Raw genomic sequence first — 24,827 nt, 5'->3', positions numbered from 1 at the left:
TCAACTGCTGACCTGGCAAGTTTTGAGCCAGCATGAGTATTCCTCTCACTCATTAAAACCGATAGCGAGAGGAAACCGATATAATAAATAAAAAAACAGACACCCTACCCTGAAAACATAATAGGATATCACCCCATACTGCGATCATTCATATTCAGCACTTTCTTTATCGCAGAGCGGGCTTTGACAGATGCCAGGGTCTGACATTGATGTGGGGGAGTGTCTTCGCAGTGAAGCCGCTTTCAGTGTGATGCTAAAAGTGAACTGCTATCAAATTACTTGCAAGTCCCCAGAGGCCTCAGGGCTGGGTGGAGAAGGGGGGGGGGGGTGGAGAAGGGGGGGGGGTGAGTGAGGGGTTAATGCTCTAAAGTGAATCGTGCTATGTATCTCGCAGTGTGTGGGGCTCCTGAGAAGGCCTGAGAAAGTGTGAACAAGGCAAAATGACAACGTGGGTTAGGAGCACAAGGAGCCGGAAATTAGGGGCGGGTCTTCATCTTTTATTTCTTCTGCTGTCGTCCAGGGAAGGATAGGCAGGAACAATCGGCATTGTTAAAGATGAAAAATGAAGTGGGAGAGTGTAGAGAACCCTTTCTTTATCTGCATATCGCTTTTTCTTTTTCTCTGACATGCTAACGCTCTTGTCCCATGCCTACAGAGTTTCACAAGTTGCAATGGGAGGCTGTTGTGACGACGGCAATCCAATTTCCATATGAACAATTACCCTGCCGTCAGGGTTGGCAGTTCATTTATTTCAATTTGACTGACTGGGAGAACCGAAGCAACGAGCCCAGGCATTGTGTTCAGGGCACCGGGGGGGGGGGATTGGCCAGGTCCATTTCAGTGGGATCCAGCTGCTGTGGCCTAAATATGCTAACACACAAGTTGGCCCGTGACCCAAGGAGTGTGTGAAACCCACAATGCTATCCTATTAGACCGTGAATGTGTGTGTCCTAATTCTCACGCCTGAGTTACTGCTGTGTGTCTACACGAGTCTACCCTCTTGTGCCTGTTTGTCTGTTTTGATGTATGACCACGAGTCATGAGGTGCGAGCGTAACCTGCACACACCCCCGCCATCATTTTAGGCACGGCACTTTTCCTCATTAGGAGTGATGGGCTGCTTGTATGTCTGTTTACCGCTCCGTCACCATTTTCAAGGCTCCTGCTATCTCCCCTCTGCCAGCTGGACACTTGAGCACCGAGAGCGCAAAATCACAGGCTCACACACACACACCGGTGACACATTTAAATGTGCATGTGTGAGCAGGGGTACACAAGCGCAGATACACTCCACATTTCATACCTCTCTCAGCAGCCGACCTCTATGTCTCTTGTAATCTCTCAATATCTGTTTGTTTCTCAAACAAACACACAAACGCAACCTTTCGGTCTGGGCTGCAGCTTGGGCTAATCTCCCAATGCTAACTGGCCTCCCTCACCCCCAGCTGGATGTTGCAGCTCTCCAGCGGGACAGAGTGGCTGTTTGCTGTGTGGACACAGCTGGCGGATGTGGGGAAGCTGATTAAACGGCCTGGCGGAGGAGAGCTACTTTCAGGAGCCAATGGCTTCTCCGACATGGCCGCCACATCCAGACGGTCGCTAATACACACAAACAGTTGTTGAAGCAGGCATGCATTCACAAGCTCGCTAATCAACTCGACTCACTCAAAGATATACATCTGAGAGCCAACACTGTTGTAGCATATGAAGAATGCTGCAAAAAAAGATTGTTTCCATTATCAATTACTCTGCTGATTCTAATAAAGTCAATGTTATAGTTCCTTTTGTCTGGCACAAAATCCAAGTTACTCGATTTAAATGAAAATAAACTGCACATTTTCACATAAGAGAAACTGGAAATAACATTTGTTTGACATTTCTCTGCTTGACAATTAACTTATATGATGGATTCATTAATTATGAAAATTGCCGCCATTAATTTTCCGTCCATCAAGTGATCGCTTAATCGACTAATCGTTGCAGGAACTCATTTTCTTTTTGACACATTGCTTGATAGCTGCGGGGAGTGTGCTTTTATTCTCAGGGATCAGTCACTTTATAGAACAGGTAATGATTTATTGTCTTTCTTAAAAGGCACGTCAAACGGTTAAGATGCTTACTTAGACACATAGACTTATATCCCTGCTGCTTCTGGTTGGAGGGCAGCTTCTGTAATCTGTACAGCACCCCTAGGCGATCCTCGGCTCTTAACGCACACTCACCCTACACTTACATACAGCCGCCACTCACGTTGCAACTCGCATGCAGCCACAATTAAGAAGTCATGCAGGCAGGGAGACTGACTGCTGGGAAAGAATCCATTACACACCTTATTGGTTATAATGATTTCACTTCACCAGCATAAACGCCAATGAGCCATGAAGGTATCTTGTAATGTGGTTTAGTCTCAGTGCCCAGCTTCAGTTTTGTTTCAAGGGGAATACTGATCTTATGGTGACTGATTGCTCGCCTGCCCTGGAATTCACATGGAAACTCTGTGGAGGAGATGTACCCATTGTGTGTTTATAGTAGCTTTGTTCTTAAGGGAGAAGTTATGATAAAAACATGCATTTTGCATTCTATCCAAGAGAAAGAAATGGTGATGTCACTCTCATGGCTGTGTTTAGCACAGAGGTGGAGCCAGGATTTGTTTAGCCAAGCTTAAAATAAATGCTGGAAGCAGAGAGAAACAGAAAGCCAACTGTGGTTCTGTCCAATGGGAGAAAACACAGCTTTCAACACCTCCAATGCTCAGCAATCAACACTTAATATGTCATCAGTTTAATTAGTGTACAAGCAAGTGAAGAAAAAATATCAAATGTCCTAATCCAGTTCACACTCTGTATCCATCTGTAATGTACCTATATAAGGTATCTCTGGCTATGGTGTGGGTTGTCAGATACAGATTGTGAGCTCTCTCTGTCCATGCTGCCAAACTTTCTCTTATTGAAAATGCAATAAGAGAAAGCAAAGCTACTCACAGCTTGAGAGTCTTTAATGTATCATATAACTATTCAGCAGTGAACACGGACCTTTGTTCTTAATTCCTTTTAAGGATACTTCTGTAAGGTTCAGATTTAGACTGACTTGTAATTATTTCATATAATTATCTGTCCTTTGATCTACCTGCTCTGCTGTAACTTGTCGGAAGTATTTGTCTTGCACAGGCATTTATGCAAAAAAGTCGATTGGCAACTTGCTTACAAGAATCTGGTGTTCACCATGCAGGGGATAATTATATAGCTGCAGGTCTTTTTAAACATTGGACAAATCATTTTACTGGAGGAAGCCAAAAGTAAAATGCATGGTAACTCCCATCTATTGTTCGTGAAGAAATAGTTCCAACAACTACCCAAAAACCACCAGTATAGCTGCTTTTTAGATGCAACATGTTAATAAAAGGATAAGTGAAAAATGTACCGGTATCGGGAGGTATGTTTTTCACTTTGGACAAAACCAGCCCTAATGCACAGATACAGCACTTGATATCGATCTCCTCATACAAACCTTATCATAAAAGTGCAAAACAAATGTAAAGTTGCCGTGTTGAAAGTATTTCTTTCCTCACAGGTAGGAACATGTATAAATAGAGCACACACTGTGAGAGATTAAATCTCTGTGGTTCTGTTCAGACGTGTGAGAGCTGAGACCTCAGGAAAGAAGACAGGAAGCATGAGAGATGATCGGGAGACAGAAAGACAGGACCAGAAGGAGGACAATCACACGTTACTGTCTGAGTCTCAATAGTGCCTTTGTGCGAGCTGGCAGGTGCCTGTCACTTGTCAAGATGAGTCAGAGAGTGGATGGTGACTGAACATTGTAATAGTGGTGGCAAAGCATCGGCTGAGGCCATGACAGATTCAGCCTTTTTGTAATGAATAACAGCTACCAGGTAATAGCCCAAAGATTAGCCAGCTCTCCTCTGCATATGGAGAAAAGGTCACGTTTACAGCTTAAAAGGTAATGGCTAAATTAGGTGCAAAAATACCTCATAAAATTAAATAGCTCCCAGCGAGAAGGAGTACTTTCGGCTGGCCATGCAGAAGGAAATAGGCTGGGATACTTTTTAATTAGTCGGCCGACGAGAACTAATCACAGGAAGGGTAGAGTCTGATAAAACGTTTATGTCTCGACACAAAAGCCTCTACTCATAACACAAGAGCACCTTCTAACTTCCTCCTTCTCTCACAAATATTAATGAAAAGCTAGCATTTGCTTGGACTACATCCAACCGTTCTCCTTACACACACTCCTACCAAATGTTTCTTAATGCTATTGAAACCACTCCAAAACACTCATCCCTCCATTCGCCGATCCTGACAATCTTCATCCATCATCTATCAGTGTTTCTGCAGCCGGGGGGGGGGGGGGAGAGCGGCTAAGCAGGGCCTGACTAATGGCTAAACAAACACCATTATCAGGCCTCGGTGGCCGAACGTTGAGATACAGGAGCCCCAGAGCAGCTGAGGCTCTTTAATACTTAATCCCCGCCGCCCTGCTCAGCTAGCGGCTGTTTTAAACTTAACTAGGATGTGCGGCTACGAAGGTCCACTAATGAGGGAATAAGCAGACATACATGCGAGGAGGATGTTTGAGGTAAAGAGGATCGTCATGCATACATGCTCACACATGCACAATGACATGCTGCAAAAAGTGAGTGGAGAACAAACTGTATTAAGAAGGTCTAGACATAAGTGTGGCCCACTCGTCTTGGCCAATTCCCCCCTTACAAAAAAGGCTCAGGGAGAAGTTAATGAGCCCGTTACAGCCCCACAGTTCCCCTGATAAGGCCACTGATTACACCACATGTTCGGGCAAGAGGATTGCGTGTGTGTGTTTGCATGCACGTTCGTATTTGTGTGTCACCTGACCCAAAGCGGTCATCTGCTAATCGTACGTTCACAAGTCTGGAATGCACACTTTCACACACCAATCACCATTTCAAGGCGCAATCTATCCCTCTTACACTCACCCGCCTACATGCACCAACTAAGTCTCACCCGTGATCACATTTCTCACACACACACACACACGCATCCAAACACACACACACACACACACACTCAATCAAGTGTGACTGAGTGAGCAGGCCACTCAATGAGAGTGGGTGATTAGGCCCTCAGAGAGTAGACCTGACCTTTCCCTCCACATCCAGCCCTCCTTGCGCATGTGTGTTTTTATGAGTCAGTGGATGTGAGCTCTCGGGCCCACACCACTTCATATCAAATGTCACTGACTTAAATGAGATGGCCAGGGCAAGGAGGAGACAGCAGGATGGGAAATAAGGGATGAGAAAAAGGAGGAAGTGTGAGAGAGAGGATTATTTTTACAGTGAGCTGCAAGAAAAAAAGAAAACTTCAAAAAGGGAAAGCATAGGGAAGGGGAGAGCTGTCAGATCAATCTTCTGTCTTGGTTCTCTCCCGCTTTGCATGAAAAGCAGCAAAGCAGGGGTGTTTTTAAATTCCTTGGTAGTTGTGGGAATACAATGCAGTCGCTTGTGGGTACACAAACCTCCCCTCTCGACTGTGGAGATGGTTGAGTCTGCACTTCCGCGTTCTCAGACGGACAGAGGCAGACGGTCTGAGTCAGGCCTCAGGGGAGCCAGTGATCAGGGGGCAAGTGAGGCTCTGCTTGGGAGTGTGTTGAGCTTCTTAATGCCGAGGGCTAGTTAGCAGTCAAACTCTATTCATGAGCTTATTGTGAATTACACACAGCTTGTGTACTTGCAGAAGCTAGAAATATGTTTGTGTCCAAGATTTACAAATTGGTTCTTGTTTTGGATCAAACGCCCTCAGCATTGGTTCATTGTTGAAGCTCGAGAATATGACAACATGTCTACAGCTGAAATGATCAGTTGGTTTATTGATAATAGAAAATGAATAAGCATTTATCTGTATTCATTATTTCTGCCAAGAAATGTTGGCATCCAGCCACTAAAATCTTGTTTTCCATCCCCTTTATGAGAGTAAAGTGTGGATCTAAGACTGTTGGTTATTATTCATTAATCAATTGATTACATGACATCCTAGTTCACCTTTGACCTACAACACATTTTTTCCCAGTTTCTGCGAAGGAGGTTTGCCCACTTTCAGTTTTCACTCTAAATAAATTGGTTTTGGTAACTGTTTACAACCTGTCTGATCTTCTGTCTGCTTGCTTTTCATCCCGTTTGACTACATTGGAGCAGCCAGTGTTGCCTTCTTTCAAGATCTCAGCATCTACTTTGGCAAGCACAATGCTGTCACATCCCAAATGATGGCCACATCTAAGAGAATCTGTTCCGAGTTGTGAAACTGGACTTATCCTTTAATTCAGCAGGTTAAGTTATGCGATTCTGGTGCGAATACTTCCCATCTGTCCCGTCTCGCCCCCTTTCCTCGTCTCTCTCCTCCCGTCATCACCTCAGATCTCAAAGGAGATACCGGCACACCGCTGACGGGCCGGAGGACGTGTGGCGCTGCGCTCAGGTTAATTAAGTTTGAAATCATAGAGATGATCAGTGGTGCTGCCACTCAGGCTGCCAGACTCCCACCACTCCTCTGACGTATCTGCTACCACCAAAATATTCAGGCTATCTTGACAGGTAGAGAGGTGTGTGAATTTGTATGTGAAAAAAGAAGAGAAACAGGAAAGAGATGTGAAACTATGTGTTAATAGATCGATTAGGCAGAAAATGAAAATCATCGTCTTTTTTTTCCCTCCTAAAACCTTTCAATTGATTGAAAGTGTTGCCTAGAGACTGTAAAGCCCTTTAAGACAACTTTGTGAATTTGGTTTACATAAAGAAAATAAACTTTACTTGGCATGGAAATGAATTATTCTGATGATTAATGAACTCATCAAGCAAAGAAGCCAACGATCGTTTTTTCAGCTTCTAAAATGGGAGAATTTGGTTTTGGAATTTGTTGGGAACAACACCTTAAGCTCTGGGAAACTGTGATAGTAAAAAGATACTCTGCTCGCTGCATACTGCTCCTCACACACTCCTATTGGATCACATACACACTAGAAAGTAGGACTGCAGCTAACGATTATTTCATAATTGCCCATTTATGTCCTCAATTCATTATTGCTGCTCTCTGAAATGTGAAAATAATTGTCATCATAACTTTAGAGAGCCCAAGGTGACAAATTGCATGTTTGGTTTGTAACAGTGCACAAACCCAAAATAGAACAAATGTGGGGATAAGGCAGACACAATGTCAGAGTTTAACTTCACAAATATTGCGGCCATAAACATTCATAATAAAGATATGAGAAAGGCGAATAGAAAATAAAAAAATATATAAGATATTTATTTTCTTGTGCTTTATCAGTTTCCTTTATTGGCAAAGTAATACAAAATAGAAATGGAGAGTATGTAACCATAGCTACACGAATTTGTTGATCCTGATTATGATATGCGTTTTACTAAAATGTTAGCACTATTGAAAATGTTTTATCATGGTTGTTGTCCACTAGTATATGGCAACAACACTCATCCAAATATATAATATAAAGGAGTAAATCAAATAAGTCAATAATCAAAATGTTGCTAACTCATTTAATATCGATCGACTTTATTGTTTCACCTCAACGAGACAGACACATGCATTCATGTAGCGAACTTCATTAAGTGAATCTCTCATTCACACCCAACACACACTAGCCAGAATGATCGGTGTGAGTCTCCAAACCCTGTCCAGACTACAGCCTTTTCTCTGCCATGATTGCTCTGTTCCCCAGGCGGCAGTATAAGGAGCTGGAGCTGCAGTGATTGTTGATGGATGCCTATTGGAATGAGCAGCACGTAAAGCGCACCCCCCTCCCCACCTCCACCTGTAATCCCGGAAAAATGGACTCTACGTATTAGTGAGGCGCTTAAAAGGCAGGAGCCATTTCATACGGTCACACGTTAGAGCTGCCTGTACTTCTAGAGGCTGAGGGGATCCTATTCCCCCGGCTCAGTATCAAAACCTTTAGAGACGAGAGGCTGTGACGTACAGCGGTGAAATACAACTTAGTTACAGTACTCAAGTAAATACACTTAGTCTCTTGTCAAGATCATTAATTGGTAAATACTTTGATGATTTTTCATTGAAATGCCAAACATCCTATGGCTCCAGCTCCTCAAATGTGAAGATTTGGGGCTTTCTACAGACTTTGTAACAAAGTTGTTACTACTTATTATTACTTTTGATTGAAGGCAGAATGACTAGGATTGGTTGGTTTGCCATCAAGCCATTTAAAGTTGACCTCTCCTCTCCGGATAAAATGAGTGACAGCCAACCCCAGATTCACACTTATTTTTAAACATGCCTGACATTTTGCCATGCTATATTGGCGTTTTTCCAGCGCTGTCTCTTCCTTACAATCTGCTACGTATCGCTTGGATTGGTTGATGCTGAGAAACTTCTCGTAAAACACCAAAATAAGGAAATAAAAGCAGATGGCAGCGTACAGACAGACACCACAAGTATTAATAAGGAATTCATTTTTTAAGTCATTCGTACACTTATTCTGCTTCTATTTTAAAGTGGACCTATCATGCTATATTTTAATAATATAGTGTAGGACCATACCTATATAAGACATATTTGTACTTTTTATTTTTCAAAATACCAAACAGATCATGGCTTTTAGCCATTCCTCATTTCGCTCAATTTAACACTGTCTTTGCATGGGCTGATTCTGTGAGAAAAGCACCATCTACAGGCCTGGCATATGTACTACAGCGTCTCCAGCGCTTTCGAACGGCAATGTCCGTGGCTGTCTCCTCCTGATTGGTGGAGTTGGCCCAATAGCCGTAGCGACACTTCTGTGACGTCATAGAAGTGTTCAAATCTGGATCAGTCTGTATCAGATGCGTTGCAGCCCCTTTTTAAGAGATTTGGGTATGGAGGAAAATAGAGAGGGTTGTGTTTTCTGACACTTGGTGAGTTCCCTGGAACACCGGGGACACATATTCATGTATAAAAGACGTACAAAAGTGCATTTTGCATGATAGGTCACCTTTAAGGATGAATTCTTCTTGCACAACTGGTGAGTAATACACATGATGTGATGCATACCTACACATTCATACCTCCCCTGATGAATGGCAAGGATTATATTACATTTTTTGATTTGGTTCTGATTAATTGCCTAGTCCTTGGGTGATCACCGTTTCTAATCAAATTCAGACAAACAAAGGTCAGAGGGAATTAGCCCCCCGTCGCCTAAAAATAAGCCGCTTTAATCAGGATGCAGATGGCCTGATAAGCAGCAGGGTGGCATTATGGGCCGGTCGTGTGGCGTAGCTGAGGCGTGTCAGCGATAGCATCTGCACCTCGTTTCTAAAGGTGCCACTGTGTCTTTCATGTCAGGTGAGTGCGCTGACATTCTGTCACATACAGACTTCAGATGTGGTGGGTTGGAGGGGGCCAGACATCAAAGTCTGGGTTTGAACTGGCAGGGGGCTAAGACAGACGCACACATCACACTTCTTTAAAAAAAAAAAAAAAAGACATGCACCGCCCACATGCACCAGCCATGACCGGTGACAAGCGTTAACTTTGAGTGTGCGATAGCGCTGATGTCTGGCAGCAAAGCCTACATTTCAGTCTCTTTATCTCCTGAGCCTTCTGCTGATAATTACAGCCATCCCTTCTCTCGCACTCGGTCACACCCAGGCTGCCAGTCTGCGCAGCTCGAGCCAGAGGAATTATCAGTCAGGCCATCGCAAACCGAAGCACGCCAAGGTCAGGCCCTGTGTTCAATTTCACTTTTGATTCCAGTCCACCTTTCTTTCTCCTCCACCATTTAGTCCTGTCCACTCCTCCTCTCCCGGCCCACCCACACTGTCGCTGTTGTATTTCGCTGCAGGGCTAACCTCTATTTCCAGGACAACCAGCACGTTGACACTATTCATTTCCAATCCTGCAGAGTGGTCTGCTGAATGGAAATGGACGATTCAATTTTTGGAATGAAACTCAAGAGTCCTTTTTAGAATTGACTCTCCCCTCCCCTCTCCCCTTGCTTGGTGCCCGTTCTGCCAACCCTTCTGCCCCCCGCAACTCGCTATCTCCGTCCTGGTCCGCTGAGTACAGCCAATTTCTCCGCTTGTATGGAGACGTGGGCGAGATGGCTACCGAAAAGCACAGCTTAAAACGTCCTGCAGCACCCACAGACTTCTCTCAGACACCTTTTCCTTCTCATCACTTACCTGCCATCAAACAAGTAAACACTTAAAACCAAAAGGGTTTATTTTCAGCATTGCTCCCAGCTGGATGTTGGGTGGCAATTTAAAAATGATCTATGCAAATGTAATTTCGCTGTGTGTCATCCAACACAGCCAATTAATGAGTGAGCTTCTCCAACCCAACTATAAATTAACAGGGCTAGATATAATAGCTAGATTAATGTGTTTTTCTGGCACTTGCCTAATTGCTAAAAGACTCCGGTGGGGCTAGTGAGAGCTGCCTCGTTTCTACATGTGATAGAGTGAGTTAAGACAGAGAGGGATAAATGCCTGCATCAACTCAATTTATCATTTATATGAACTTTTGTTGTCTCTCCTCTTGGTTTTTATTGCGGGTAATGCGCGAGGAAAGTGATGGAGAGAGATATTTCGACCTCAGGGAACTTGTATCTCATTCAGCAGAAATGACTAGCATCAGTTAACTTGTAGGATTGAGTTTGGTCTGAAGGACGGCATTAACTTCAGTAAGACTCAGTCATTTATTAATGGAAAACAAATCCATAAGTTGTCAGAGGGGCATTCGTTCATGGATGTTGTATCTAGTAATGAGAAATGAGAGCTAGAGGCAGAGAGAAAACATGGAAAATGGAGAGAAAAGAGTGGGTTAAGAGGTAAGGGGATACAGAGAGGATGATTAACAGTCTGATTCAGTGAGAGGAAGGGGGGAGAAAAAGAGTGATACTGAGAAAGACAGAAAACAAGCTCCATGATCCAACACTGCACATCACCAACAAGGAGGCCTTTTGTTTTGCCCCTCTCAACCGATTGTTCTCTTCGCCGAGGGTGAGAACGCTAATCCGCTGTGGAAAGCGGAGTTGGGAGGATTTACTCTAAGTATCCCTATTAGTGGGAATGTGCTGATATGAGGGGGGGAAGAGAGCAATAACGGGTGAAGGGAGAAGGGCAGAATGAACAAGGAGGAAGAGGAGAGCAGCAGGAGGGGCGTAGAGTATTCTGAATACACTGTAGGTGCCATATGAATCTTTAATACAGGAGCTTAATGGTGAGGGAGGGGAGAAGGGAGGAGCGGAGAATATAAAGAGAGTGAGGGAAAAGGGAAAGGAATCTCCGAGGAGGTTAGTGAGCCCTGCGTATCAAAACACTCCTGATAAGTGCCAGCCTCCCTGGATCAAACCTAATTCTCCACAGCTCCAATGCCACCACAGAGTCCCTTTCAGACGCAGCAAATGGTGGTAAAGGACAGACTTCTCTTTGTCTTCAAAAAACAAACAGGTTTGGTGTTCAGATGAAGATATGATAACGGGTCTTTCCAGGTGATAAATGTCTTAATTGCTTTTGTTAAACACATATCCTGCTGGAAGCTTGGCCATGCTACATCGTTTTAATTACACGCACAAGAGCCTAATTAGTTGTATCTGTTGTACCAGAGGCTAACGTGCAACCAATTAGAACAAAATCAAAAGGATGGTATAGTCAGACGAGGGAAACGTGCGGTTCTTTGTTCTTGCTCACTATTCATCAAATAATAGAGGGAAGTGAAAGACAGCGGTGAACTTCCCAAGTTGCTGATGTCACGATCAAACCTGCTATCTTTAAACTAATTAATACAGTTCCGCGTATGGGTGCTTGAACGGGTGGCTGCCTCGCTTGTCAGTGTCTCGATCTCTTTGTCTCGCTCACTGATGATGATAATCGCTAAAGTGGAGAAATCATTTGTTCCATGACAAAGCCTAAAACAACAAAGCTCATTATTGTGCAACAAGTTTCAGGATTAACACTGTCAAAGTGAAGTTTCCAGAGTCAGATTTCCCGCTGGTTGCCATAAATAAATTAGAAAGAGAGCAGAGTGTCTGAAGAGCAGAAACACTGCTTTTGCTGTAAAGAAGCGATGCTGCTCTGTGATATTTAAATTGAGGAGTCTTGTGGGTGCTGCTGTTGCACTATGGTAACTAATTGTTAAACAGGCCCTCAGGGGAGATGAGATATATCCCAGCAAGGAACATCTGACATGGGAGCTTAGAGCTAAAATTATTCGAGAACATTACAAATGATTTCCCTAATGACATGATCAACAACATGGGTGAAACAGAAACTGCATATCCACCACTTAAGAAACACAACACATCAAAGCCTTCTCCAAATCCCCCAAAAGAGACACGCTCCTTCCCTACACACTGATGCACAACAATCCTGGAAACTACCACATCAATCGCAGGTTCTCGCAAAAACTTTAATATTTGGCACTGAAGGCTTTTTACGTCCTCCCTTCTGCAAATTTACCACATTTTAGAGAGCACATAATGGTCTCCTAGGGAAACAATACAGCACAGTCGGCATTTCAGAGCATGTAGCGTTTCATCTCTGCATGTTTCCCTTTTTAGATGTTAAGAACCTGTAGGTCTGACTCTGCAACAATCACTCCCGTCAGTCAGTGAGAAGCACCTATTGTGCAATGCAGAATTAGCCATGGCAAAATTAGGTCCTGCTGTGTTTTTCTCCAGTTATGATTACAGCCCTGAAAGAACAGCGAGCCAGGTTTTTGTTCATGTTTCTACACATAGAGATGCCTTGTTTGAACCCTTTTAGCCTTGTTCAAAGAGCCAAGGTGAAGTACGCACTGTTATCAAGAGGTAGACATGAATAAGTAGGTGCACAGATACACATGTGGGAGTGCAAAGGATGTTATGCTAATAATAAGTGGTGTCTGGTGGAGCTGGTCCATTCCCTTGATTGGTTCTATTCAGGAGAAGTGTCAGGCTTATGGCTTGGCAATCCACATCCCAAATAGTCCCTGACAAGTTACATCTGAGTGGTGTGAGTGAGCTGCGGGGGAAGGAAGGAAGGACGTGGTGGTGTGTAAGTACTGATTGTTACCATGGCAATGCTAGACCAAGGATCAGGAGGTGAGATCGCATGGCGTGCAGCGCTTGATGGCTGCGTGAGGCCACACGTGGGAGATATTTCCAAGGTTTATAATCACTGTCAGCCGTCAGCTCAAGGGGTTTGTGCACACACATGTGTATTTATGTCTGAGTATTTGTGTGCACGTGTCACTGTGTGCAAGCCTGTTACAATCTTCCTGGGAAACTCATCTGGCCTAAGCCTCCAACTGGCAGCGAAATCCTAAAATCCTACCTACCAGCTTTCTCATGAGTGACAATCTTCTCTTGCAGGGCCCTTGTGGGCTCTTACTTTTGAAAGAAAGAGAAGAAAAACATTTGTAAGAAAGCAGGATGTTTGAATCTAACAAGGGATGAATAAAATCAAGTTGCCATGCTGCTGTGGCACAAGCATTCTAACATAACCCATGTTTTCTTATTTCCCGATCGATAACAAGTATGTACGCCGGTTACGCAACCCTGCATCTTGGATCAAATCAATGCCAGCCTGCTTAAGAAAATCTCATCAACATTTCGCTGTGGTATGCCTATCCGGTCTTTCCGATCATCAACTTAAGCTCTGAATTTTCATTAGGAGGCACTTAATAGAGACAGGCACGTTTAGAGTCTCTCTATGGGTGGGTGGGTTGCGTCGATTAGGCCAAGTTAATCTCTATCACAATAAATAACATTGATTACAAACGGTGAATGCCAGGGAGAGGCTGTTAAGATTAAAGAGCAAAGGAAGATGGGGGTTGACGTATGACAAGAGTGGTGGAAATAAATAAGTGGAGACTAAATCTAAGAGAGAGTGTTTGAGACCCTACATATTGAGAGTATGTGTTTGTGTGAATTTGAGGCAGGAAACTAGATGGGGTAACCACAGTCATTCCTTTCGGAGTATCAGATTCTCAGAGTCAAAGTGTCAGACCGCTAACAGACACACTGGGCTTTTCTGGCGGGACACTAAGAGGCAGAGAAACAGGGGCCGGCTCGTGTTTCCTTGGCCGAGGTGAACATTAACAGAAACAAATCAAACCCATAATGACATTGCCGCCGCTGAAAATAATCTTGGCTGCACACTTGGGGTGAAGAAGCGGTTTCTCTGCGAATGCGGTTCACCCGAGGGTCACAGTGGCAGGGAAGAATTGTTTTCAGCTAAATCCAATCCTGAGTTGCTATAATAAGTTCTTGACAGTCGGGAAAATACCGGAACTCTGCTCTAGTTTAGCAAGAATGAGACGTTTAGTTTGACTTCCCTGTCCATAAAAGGGAGAGAGAAAAATCACCAGTGTTGGTATTCATTAAGTTTATCCAACAAAGCATTACTCCACCTTCTAATTTCATTTGGTTAAAGTGGACGGTTCTACAAAAGAGCGGGGGGGGGGGGGATACAGCAATGTTCTCAAGGGCAATGACCTTGCACAGCTTAATATATCCTTCCCATGTTTGCTGCCTTGGTATGCTGCCTGGATTTGTTTACAATGCAGCATGCTCAACATCACAAATCGGGGATTGCGTGGCTGTTGTCAGGGATTACCGGTCTGGTCTTTGAGTTTTTCATTAAATTGCTGTATCGGAAAACAAACAAATAAGAAAAAAACCCTCCATCATCCCCTTTGCAGAAAAGGCCATCTCGCACATACATTTGCAGGACACACATCTATTTGTACTAAGGTTGTTGTTTTTTTATTCTATCTAAAATGGTGCGCATCCTCATGAATAAATAAATGATCTGACAGAATGCTGTGACAGAGACACATGAGCTTTTGTATTTTCAAGATGAGAGTCACATTGACATTGTGGAGGAAAGCATAAATCAAGGAAAAGCTTACAACCACAGGGTGGACATTGCATACAGTGTGTGTATGTTTTTTTTTAAGCTGTAATATGTTTAATATCTAAGCTCTTTATCCTATATGGGGCTGCAGCGTGATTTGGTTTGACACCGTAGAGTGGAATCCTCTTACTTCCGTCTTTATGAGGTCAGCAGTGGAAATGGACAGAGTTCAGACAGATGGAACCCGAGGGAATGAGGCAGGGAAAAGAGATCAAAATGGGGACGAGCATCAAAGCCAGAAGGGGGATGAAGACAGGAAAGGAACGGTTGGCGAGACAGAAATGTAAAAGTAAGGGGGAAAGACGACGAGTGACGAATGGTACGGAGATAATCAGAGAAAAAGCGAGGAGATTAAAAGCGTCACGCTTCAAACGAAGAGCCCGCCGGATTTTCGTACAGTGTCTGAAAACCACTCCCATGTTACCTTTCTGATGTTGGTACTGGGAGAAAGTGTCAGACTTCTCTAACTTTCCAAAAACAGGTAATCAGACATTTCTTTCAGCAGCGATAGGCCAGGTTAGCAGAGGTGTCACACAACTACTTCTGTCCCTTTCACAGAACAAATTAATCCAACACTTCGAACGCCTTGGATGACAGATTGTCTTAATGTGTGAGCAGTTTTAAAAAAAGATTATCACGCCTCGTCCTTTTCTGTGGTGAGAGGTTTTTCAGGCCGCCTTTGAATATTGGCTTTTCAGACCAGATATAATCCCTTTTGCTTTAAGACGTGATCGGTCAACATGTAATACTGGGGTCCAAAATGTATTAGTTAAATAATATATTTAGGATTAAATAAGGAACAATCAATGCGTTTTCTTTTCGGATCAGATAATAGTTCAGATCAGAATCCTTCCAGAACATTTTTGGATATTTCAATAACTTTGAAAGACATTTTTCTTGTGAAACGTCACCATTAATAGTAAAAAATGGATTAACGAATAAAGTGTTCAAGAAGTGCATTAACACCTTATGTTAGCTTAAGCAAGCCCCCTTAAATAAATGGAAAAAATACAATCAAACCCAGACTTGGTGACCGCATTTAACCATAAAGGTTAAAGGTTGGGTTTGAGAAATCAGCTCGAGACACACTTTTTGTTATATTCCATGGAATGCTCTTAACATCCCGATAGCAATGAATATCTGAAGTGCTTTGACAAAAAATCCATAAAAAAATGTCATCTGTGGAAGCCGTAATACTGTAACAAGCACGACCAATCATCTGAGCCGGCCCGGCTAAGATAACTGGATGGCCTACCTGCCCGTCAGCCTTCCATCTGTGCACAAACTTATCTCGTGCCAAATTCTAGCGCACTCGAGCCGGTTTCTCCAAAATTACCTACCCCACCTTTAAGGGACATTTTCTTGAAGGATGAGGGCATTTTCCCTGGAAAGGTAGGGAAACTAACTTTAGTTCTAATGAACACTACACAATTGGAACAGGATCAATTGATGGTGTAATAAAGTGACTGAACAGAAATGTAGCATATTTACAAAAGTAGATTTAGGGTTTAGTTGTCTTTAGGAGCACAAGAAAAAGACAGGATGTAACAATGTTCTGGTCTAAAGGGTCCTAATGTTGTTGATTTCCTCTTTGCATTAGGGGATTAAGAGACATATTTTCCATTAGTCACAGAAGAATGAGAGTCCAATTGACTTGAACCTGCTAACAAATACACCTCTTCTTTAAGCATTGATGGACTGCACTCCTTCCTCTTTTGCCCGCCTGGCCCGTTAACCCGGCTGCTCTCAGAACATTGATGTGGCCACTATTTTCTGCGCAGGCCACGGGGTCCTCTGTAAAAATGAGAAGTCGCCAAGTGCTGTCTGAAGAGAAGCTTTGATAAAGAGTGCCCTTTTTCCACTTCGCCGCTCAGATCTGCAGGATGCCGTCTGTTAGAGAAGCCTCCACTACCAGTACCCCCCCCACTTCCCCTCACAGAAAACACCCTCCCAACTCTCCACACATCTTTTAGAGACAAACCAGGCAGGCATAAATGCTCCTGCTAGTCTCCATCCTCGGGGCAAGAACACAGCCCTGACAACTATCTCCTCCCTGCGTCAAGCAATCCTTTTCCGCCGGGTTGCCCGAAGAAAAGTGTTGATGCTTACAAAATGCATGACAGCCATTCACTTATGTTAACAGCCCGCGCACAGAGAAGAGCAGCATCCCTCTGTTTGAGTTTAGTTTCATTTTCAATCACCCCTTCTAACATCTGAACTCTGCAGTCTCAAGAGGGGGAGGATGACAGTTGACAGTGAGCCAGACAGCTCCTTTCCGCCAGGGGTTTCAACTCTTTGTCCTGCAGAGAGGATTGGGTGTGCAGGCGTGGAAAAGGGTGAGGGGGTGTGAGCTGGGTCGGGAGGAATGATGGTTTAGCAAAAAGGGGGGAATGGAGGGGACTGAAGAGAAGTGGCCCATCAATATTCTGTCATGGCTGCCTCGGAGAACTACTGCAACAGAAATGCTGAGATAACACAAGGCAGACAAGTTTACTTCCTTGCTTTTCTAATTCATGCAGGACAACAACTGGGGAAAAGTTTACTTGACTCCCATTTAGAGACGGGGGCAAAAAGCCGAAGAATAATCAATGTCAGTGGACCTTTGTGGATAGAATAATCAGAGAGCGTAGTGCTTGGTGTATGCTGTGTTTTTTGGAGCTCCACAGGGCTGAGTACAGGGCCTCCTCATGTTATTCAAATACCAAGAGTAAAAGAAAAAAAATATGGTCTTCAGAGACGCAAAACCTCAAACTAATTTGAGGTCAGCAATTGGAAAGTTACGAGCAAAACTGAGGGGAATGAATCACTTTCAAATAGGAGTCAATTGTTTAAAGTCTGCAGGATTTCTGCAGCTGAGCGGATACTCATCACCCTGATTTCTCTTTCCAACTAATCACTCCAGATAGACGATGCTATAAGAAGCTTTGTGTTTATTCTGCAGAGGTGTACATCCTAATCAATTAATGTTTTGCATAGAGAACCCAGTTGACCTGCTACTGCATGTAACGTAGAGGGAATGCTCTTATTGGGAAAATAAATTGTCCAGCGGACCTGAGCGCACTGTCATCGCTGTGAAAAGGGCAATGACATTTCCCATAGACCATTCCACTTCAGCACTTTTAATGCATGTTAAGAGGATGGGTCTGGCAAATAAAAATCCATATCAATTACCTCTCGTCTACTGTGACTGTGTAAAGGGAGTAATGTTTTAAAGTAAAATATAAATCATTAGCTCTACATCATCAAAAAAGCATTACACGTGGCTCTAGGGCAACTAAAGACAGTTTTGGCGAAATAGAGACATATATACTGTAGTTCCAAAATCAATACGGAGTGCCAGGTACCAACACAAATCAAACAAATTATTTTATAAGAAACTCTTATTACCTTTCAGGTGTCAACACTTGATGCATCACACACTCACAAGCTTTCAAAATCCCCTCTAGCACCGTTGTTTAAAATAAAATGTATCAAACATCTTTATTTTTCAGAGATCCCCCGTTCTGTTCTGATCCCTAACCAAATGTTGCATCGACTCATGTCTTGCTTTTCTGGAGAGCTTCCACACAATAAATCTGTGTGTGCGTCTTGCGTCTCACATCTAAGATAGCATATCACAAAGAGTGGGCTGCGGGGCCTCCCTCATCCACAACAGATACTACTGTTGTTGTTTTTCTTCCTCGCTGGCAGTGACAGAGTGGAGCACTCCAAGTTTGCATCAAGCAAGTCTGAGCCATTTGAGAATGTTGATTGCAACGCGGTGCCTTCTGCTGATGCAATCCTCTGAGACCGAGGCCTCTTAACTAAAACATCACGGTAAAAAGCACGTGTCAATAGTTTTTGTAATAGACTCAGACATATGTTTGGCTAACTAGAATCATGTCACACATTTGAAGGCTGGTTTTGTTTTATTTTCTTGGACTTTGTTCATTGTTGGGCTTTGTTTATGGCTTCAGAAATGTGACTCTTGACTAATCTTTGATGTCAGCGATGGAGGAAGTGTTCAGATCTTATCTTACTAATACCACAATGAATTTAACCACACACACACACACACACACACACACACACACACACACACACACACACACACACACACACACACACACACACACACACACACACACACACACACACACACACACACACACACACACACACACACACACACACACACACACACACACACACACACACACACACACACACACACACACACACACACACACACACACACACACACACACACACACACACACACACACACACACACACACACACACACACACACACACACACACACACACACACACAAAATAGAAGCTGATTAATAAAATGTTGTCCATCAACAAAAGGTTAGTTGCGAAACATAATCTTATTAAATTCCAAGACTGTTAATACTGCTATACTGTTATTAGCAGCATTTTAGTTAAGATGGAAATAGTTTTACTAGCTTAACTTTATGTTAATTTGTCCTGTCCTTAAATACGGAATACATCTGTAGGGCCCTGAAACTAATGCCAGGCATATTTGTAATAATTTAAAAAAGGAATTTTCTCTAATCTTTGCTTTTTTAATGAAATATTGGATCATATTATTGCTTTGGGTCTCAACTGCTATTTGAATAAAACCACCAAAAGGTCAAAAGTCTTAAGCTAAAAAGGTCAGGACGACATGTTACATCTACGATAATGCCCTTCATTTCATAAAAAAACGTAGTTAACCAAAAAAAAAGTATACATATATATCCTCTGAAATACAGTGGAATAGAAGAATAAAGCAGTGTGAAATACTCACTTAAAGCTTCTCAAATGTGTACTTATACTCGAGTTAATGTACTTAGTCACTTTACACCAATGCTTGTCGTATAGAGTGTGACTAAATATGGAAAAGTCAATGAATGGAGACTTGACCAAAAAAAGAAAGAATGACCAAAAGCCAAGCAGGAGTGAAAGCACACATGACTATCACAAATTACTTTGTGCCGTTAGAACGTGATTAGGTAGAATAATTGGACATTCTTGCAAATTACCGAAAATTGGGTGTCTGTGCTTAATGAGAAGAGGAAAACAATAGTTCTTGGCAATTTGGGAGCCATCATCACAGTGAGGGAAAATATATAGAAAAGTCTGGAAGTCAATTGACCCTGCACATTTCAAACCCCCACACATGACCAACCACGGGTTTTCAATTCACAATTCTAACCAATTATACTTGCAGGGAAAGCGCCTACCATACAATAGATAGTCCAAGTCCAATTTCCCTATCTCACCACCCACTTTTCTCAGTACGATGCATTTCAGGCCATCAGACAAGGCTGGGGCAAAGTGCATATTTGAAAGAATCTACAATGTGGCTGTGATGGGAAAAAGAAACAGTCGGAAGCAGAAGTAAGCTAAAGTCAAGAGCTATTTCGCTCCCTTTGATCAGGAGGAATGATGGATTAGTGAGGATTTTCCAGAAGTTTTCACTTAATTCTCATACATTTGTATAAACCCACCAGTAAGCGTTACAGCAAGCCTACTCCCAAGGTCAGATTAGACTACATGCCCCCACTACAGCAGCCTTGGACTAAATGTCTTCACAGTATTAGGTCCATAACAGTGGGTCTGTTTTGCTTTCACTTCACAAAAAAAGAAGGAAAAAAAGAAACCATTTATCTTTGGATATAGTCTTGTTCCTTTCCCCCTGATGGATGCCGCCGCAATGAACAAAGCAGGGCAACTTTTCCAATGTGTGCCAGGTGAGGATTTATACGAGAGAATCAGAAAGAGTGACAGGCAAAACATTTCTGCAGGCGGGTTAACTATTGAGAACTGTTGTGTTTTCTGTCTACAACAACCCTCCAGCATCTTTTGAACTTTAAGTGTCACATCTCTAGAAACAATTTGAGATTGTGTTGGGAATGTGTTTGTGTGTGTGAGTGCATGTTTGTCCTCTGAGGGAAAGTATTACGTCTATGGGGTTGGACTGATGAGACAGGTACGCAGACTCAGTTTTTTTGTCGTCAATCACCTGCGCGTACAGTAAATGATTTTTCAACAAGCCCCAGGGTGACGGATAATCAGAACGAAAGGGTGGGCTGAGTACTCCTCTCCTAGTTTTTCTATGGACGCTGAGGTAAGGTCCCTACTTCACCTCACTCTTGTTGTGCTGTGCACGTTTTTCCATTTGGGCGCTAACGTTAAACGTAGCGCCCTGGGCCAAAGCGATGATGGATTCCCCCTCCTGGCAGCTTCCCTTATTTCAAAGGAGCACTCAGGATGAGGGAGGGGGAAGGTAAAGGGGGGGATGTCTGGGGACAGAAGCCCCATGTCGAATGAGATGCTGCCAAATGGAGCTTCCACAGCTCTTCATCAGGGCCGGTGGTCCTGGAGGGGCAGCTGCTTCAGGCAAATGCTAAAAATTGCAAGCCAGGCAACACATCTGTGCAGCTGGGTTCCCTCTGTGGCATGAAACATACAAACCCTCCAGCAAGTAGAGGCATGCGAGGCAGGGACAAAGACAGAAATACAGAGGGAAAACAAAGACAGACAGACACAGAGGAAAGTGGGGGGTATGTGAGGCTTCTGACTTCAAATACTGAAACCAAAACTTTCTCTCCCCTGAAACCAAAAGCAGCCCTCCAATGGAGAAGGCGCCAACGAAATGCAAGGCAAATATCCATTGTAATTCTCCCTCTGCAATCATTCTTCTTGTCTCTCTCCAGCTGTATTGCTATTTTCGTTCTGGCATAATTAAGGCCCACTGTTTATATTGTCGATCGTCAATTAAGATGATTCACGGTCTGGCGGCGAGACTTCTTAACTTGATGGTATTGTTGTCGCAGCATATCTGTCTCACTGTTGATTCATAGAAGGAATTTATGCTGTTGTTTACCTCCCTTCCACAACCATGTTCATCTGGGCTTGTGTGACACTTTCATTCTGTTTTCAGCAAAACTTTTTTTAAATGTAGTGGCTGGGCTGCTCCCCAAAACTATGCATTAAACATAAAAGCTAAATTGCAAGAAAGTTCCCCACACACGCTTTTGATGTTGACATAATTTTCATGTAGAATTACTTTCAGACAAAGACTGAGAAAGAAAAAACATTTGCTTGATTTTTTTTCTTACTGGAAAAATTCCACATGGAGCCAAAGCTAGCAAAGGGCCCAGGCCAGAGTCAAGCCTTACTTATGGCAATAAGGCTTGTAATCCTCAGGCAGCTGCAGCAAACTCCTGGAGAGACTTTCCATAAGGTTGTTTCTGCACGTCCGCGTTATGCACACTGCACAAACACAGCTTGCTTTTTATGTCTTTGTGATGTCTGAATTACTTGAAGCCCATATTTCAAAAGCTTACACCAAGACAGTGCCAGAAATTGTGATGACCTAATTTGTATGACCAATTTTAATCCATCAGTCTCATTTTAAGGCAGCCACTTTCTCCACATTGTACTTGTTTGCCTCTCTGTCTCTCCCACGCCTTCATGATGCATTGATTTATTAGTAATTACTTAGTGACAGGGTTTTTGTTATTGTGGCACGACTGTAAGCAGCAACAATTTTCAGCTTGTTCATTATAAGCAAAGAAATAATATGATGGGACATATTATTACAGTGTTCTCTGTAGCAAGAACAACCCGCTTATTACCATTGTATCCAATACCGTCTTGTATAATGTGAAGTGTGACCTTAAGTTTTATCACGACAATCATGACCCAGTCCAGGATTTCCATTAAAGAATATCTGTCTCATTACATTATGGAATGCAATCTGTGCAGGGTGAGATAAAGAGTTACCAGGTCACACACTCAATATCTCATCGTTATGTAACAATGGGGAGTGTGTCCATCTCTCTCCACACACATGCTCACATGTGCACACACACACTCTCTCCCCCTATGGATCGAACTGACAGCCTTCTCATCAATTTAAAACACAAACATACAAACACAAACTGCAGCCGCGGCAGATAGGAATGGGGAATTGGAGAGACTTGCTGAAAATCAAAAGGTCCAACAGAGAGTTTTCACACTGCCTTTCATTTCTACTTTTTTCCCCATCTTATTACCGTGCACTTATAATACGAATGGACGGGGTTCGCAAAGCCAGGCAGCACTAAGGATTTTGAGAAAGGGAAAGTAAATACACTAAAGATACAAGCAGGGCGAACAGGCCTTGGGGGTTTTATTCAGGGGCATTCCTGTATACCGTTACATTTGAAAACATTATTTATGAGAACAATTTCCCTCACAGTGTCTAGGGCAAAACTTTAACAGCACTTAACACCCCTCTCCATCTATAGAAAGGAATTGTCATGCAAATGGTCGATTTCTCATGTGCTGCCCATGAACAATCCCACTCTAACGCTACCCGGCAAATCACTTAATGCGCCAGGGAAATGGGCATTTCTGCCTCGTCTTACAGCGCCTCAGAGATGGAGTAGGAGATTGTCACTGTGTAATTCCACTTCTTGCTCTGTGCCAGTAAAATCCTCCCTCAAACATTTTAGCCATGATTTAGGGATAATAAAAAGAAAAACAAACCCCCCTTTCTTTTGGTTTTTTATCCATTTATTGTGAGATTATTTTTAGCTTTAGAAATCCACGAGAATGAGAAATAGAGACAGGAAGAGGCAGAGAGTACGCTTCCCACAATGTCAGTGGATTAATGGCAGCTTGCAAAATCCCATCAGAAAGGATGGGGTAGAAACAGATCAGTCTGTGTTACATGGAAGAAAAAGAGCTGCCGCACATTGTATCGTTGTGGCCTGCTGTGTCGCCCTCCTCGCAACACTTCTTCTCATCTCTTCTCGTAGCGGCGGGCCACTCCCGGGGAATTAACCCTGCAGTCATTATGTTGGTGAGGGTCACTGGATCTGTGGTATGTGTGGAAACACCAGTAGTGCTCTGGCTTCAGTGCTCCGCCTCAGGCGTCCTGCCTCCCTCCACACACAGACCCAAAGCTGAGCAGTGTCACGTACATGGAGAATACCCGCACAGCTCGGCATGTTGCCCAGTCACTAGTCAGCCTGCTTAATAAGGACAGCAAATAGTCCCTGCAGCACTAAAGGCACAATAATAGAAGCCATGATATTCTCTCTGAAGCTGGAGTCTAACTGCCTCTGTGTCCAAGCACAGGGCTCAGGGTTCAGAAGGCTAAATGCACACGCTCCATTTGAATTAGAGCTGGATTCACTGAGGTGACAGGGCTCGTTTTCAGCAGCAGCCACCAGGGAGACGCCAGCCAGGCTATCTCTTCAACCAGCACCACATTGACGTGCCACAGGTAAAATGCCGGTCCAAATAATGAGTGTGATGAGAGTAGGCAGGGCAAACAATGGCTCTAGGCGGCCCCTGTAAACGTTGGCATCACTTTTTAATTGCCACTGTTCTCAGTTGTGCTTGGTTGAATGCAGAGGAGGGGTCTTTTCTGTCATCCTCAAACTGAGGTGTGCTATCCTATTACACACAAACCGCACCAAGCCTTCCACACCTTTTACTTGAAACTCAAACAGATGGAAGAATAACCCATTTTAACACCCGCCATGAAATGTCTTTCAATATACGGCCTGCCCATAGCGATTTTCCCTCCTCCTACTTCCACTAAGGTGGCGAGATGAGCAAACAGACATTCAGGCACACACTCGCGCCCGGGGGCATCATTATCCCAGACACAAGAGTTGTCGCCAAACGTAATGGAGCTCTGGGTCTACCTGGCCCATGGCAGCCTCTACTTTCTTATATTGAAATGGTAGGAAAGGGATAAGTCTGAAGAGTGTTTATATAGGAAGAAAAAAACGCTGCCAGGGGCTTTGCTGTGGGATTATGAGAATTGGAAAAGAGTCAGAATAAGCAGGGAGGGTTGAAGGGGAGCAGGGCTGCTGTTGGTATTTTTTCCCCCGGTTTTGGCTGGTTCTGGACCGTGCAGGGCTGGGTTATACAGGG

General features: G+C 43.5%; 1 protein-coding gene across 6 annotated transcripts in view; it reads right to left on the bottom strand.

Annotated features, from left to right (window-relative positions):
• plxnb2b (plexin b2b) overlaps positions 1–24,827 on the bottom strand; it is a 116,663-nt gene that overhangs the window by 47,200 nt on the left and 44,636 nt on the right. The window contains exon 1 of one of the 6 annotated variants that reach the window (XM_079683530.1): positions 1,303–1,452. The exons of the other annotated variants lie outside the window; for them this stretch is intronic. The gene's annotated coding sequence lies outside the window, so the exon portion shown is untranslated. Of the gene's footprint in view, positions 1–1,302; positions 1,453–24,827 lie in introns of those variants that run through there. 6 annotated transcript variants of the gene reach the window in all.

The sequence above is a fragment of the Notothenia rossii genome, assembly GCF_949606895.1.
Source record: "Notothenia rossii genome assembly, chromosome: 5".
In the NCBI taxonomy this organism is placed as follows: Eukaryota; Metazoa; Chordata; class Actinopteri; order Perciformes; family Nototheniidae; genus Notothenia; species Notothenia rossii.
The sequence above is the reverse complement of the archived record's forward strand: the minus strand, read 5'-3'. Positions and strand labels throughout refer to the sequence as shown.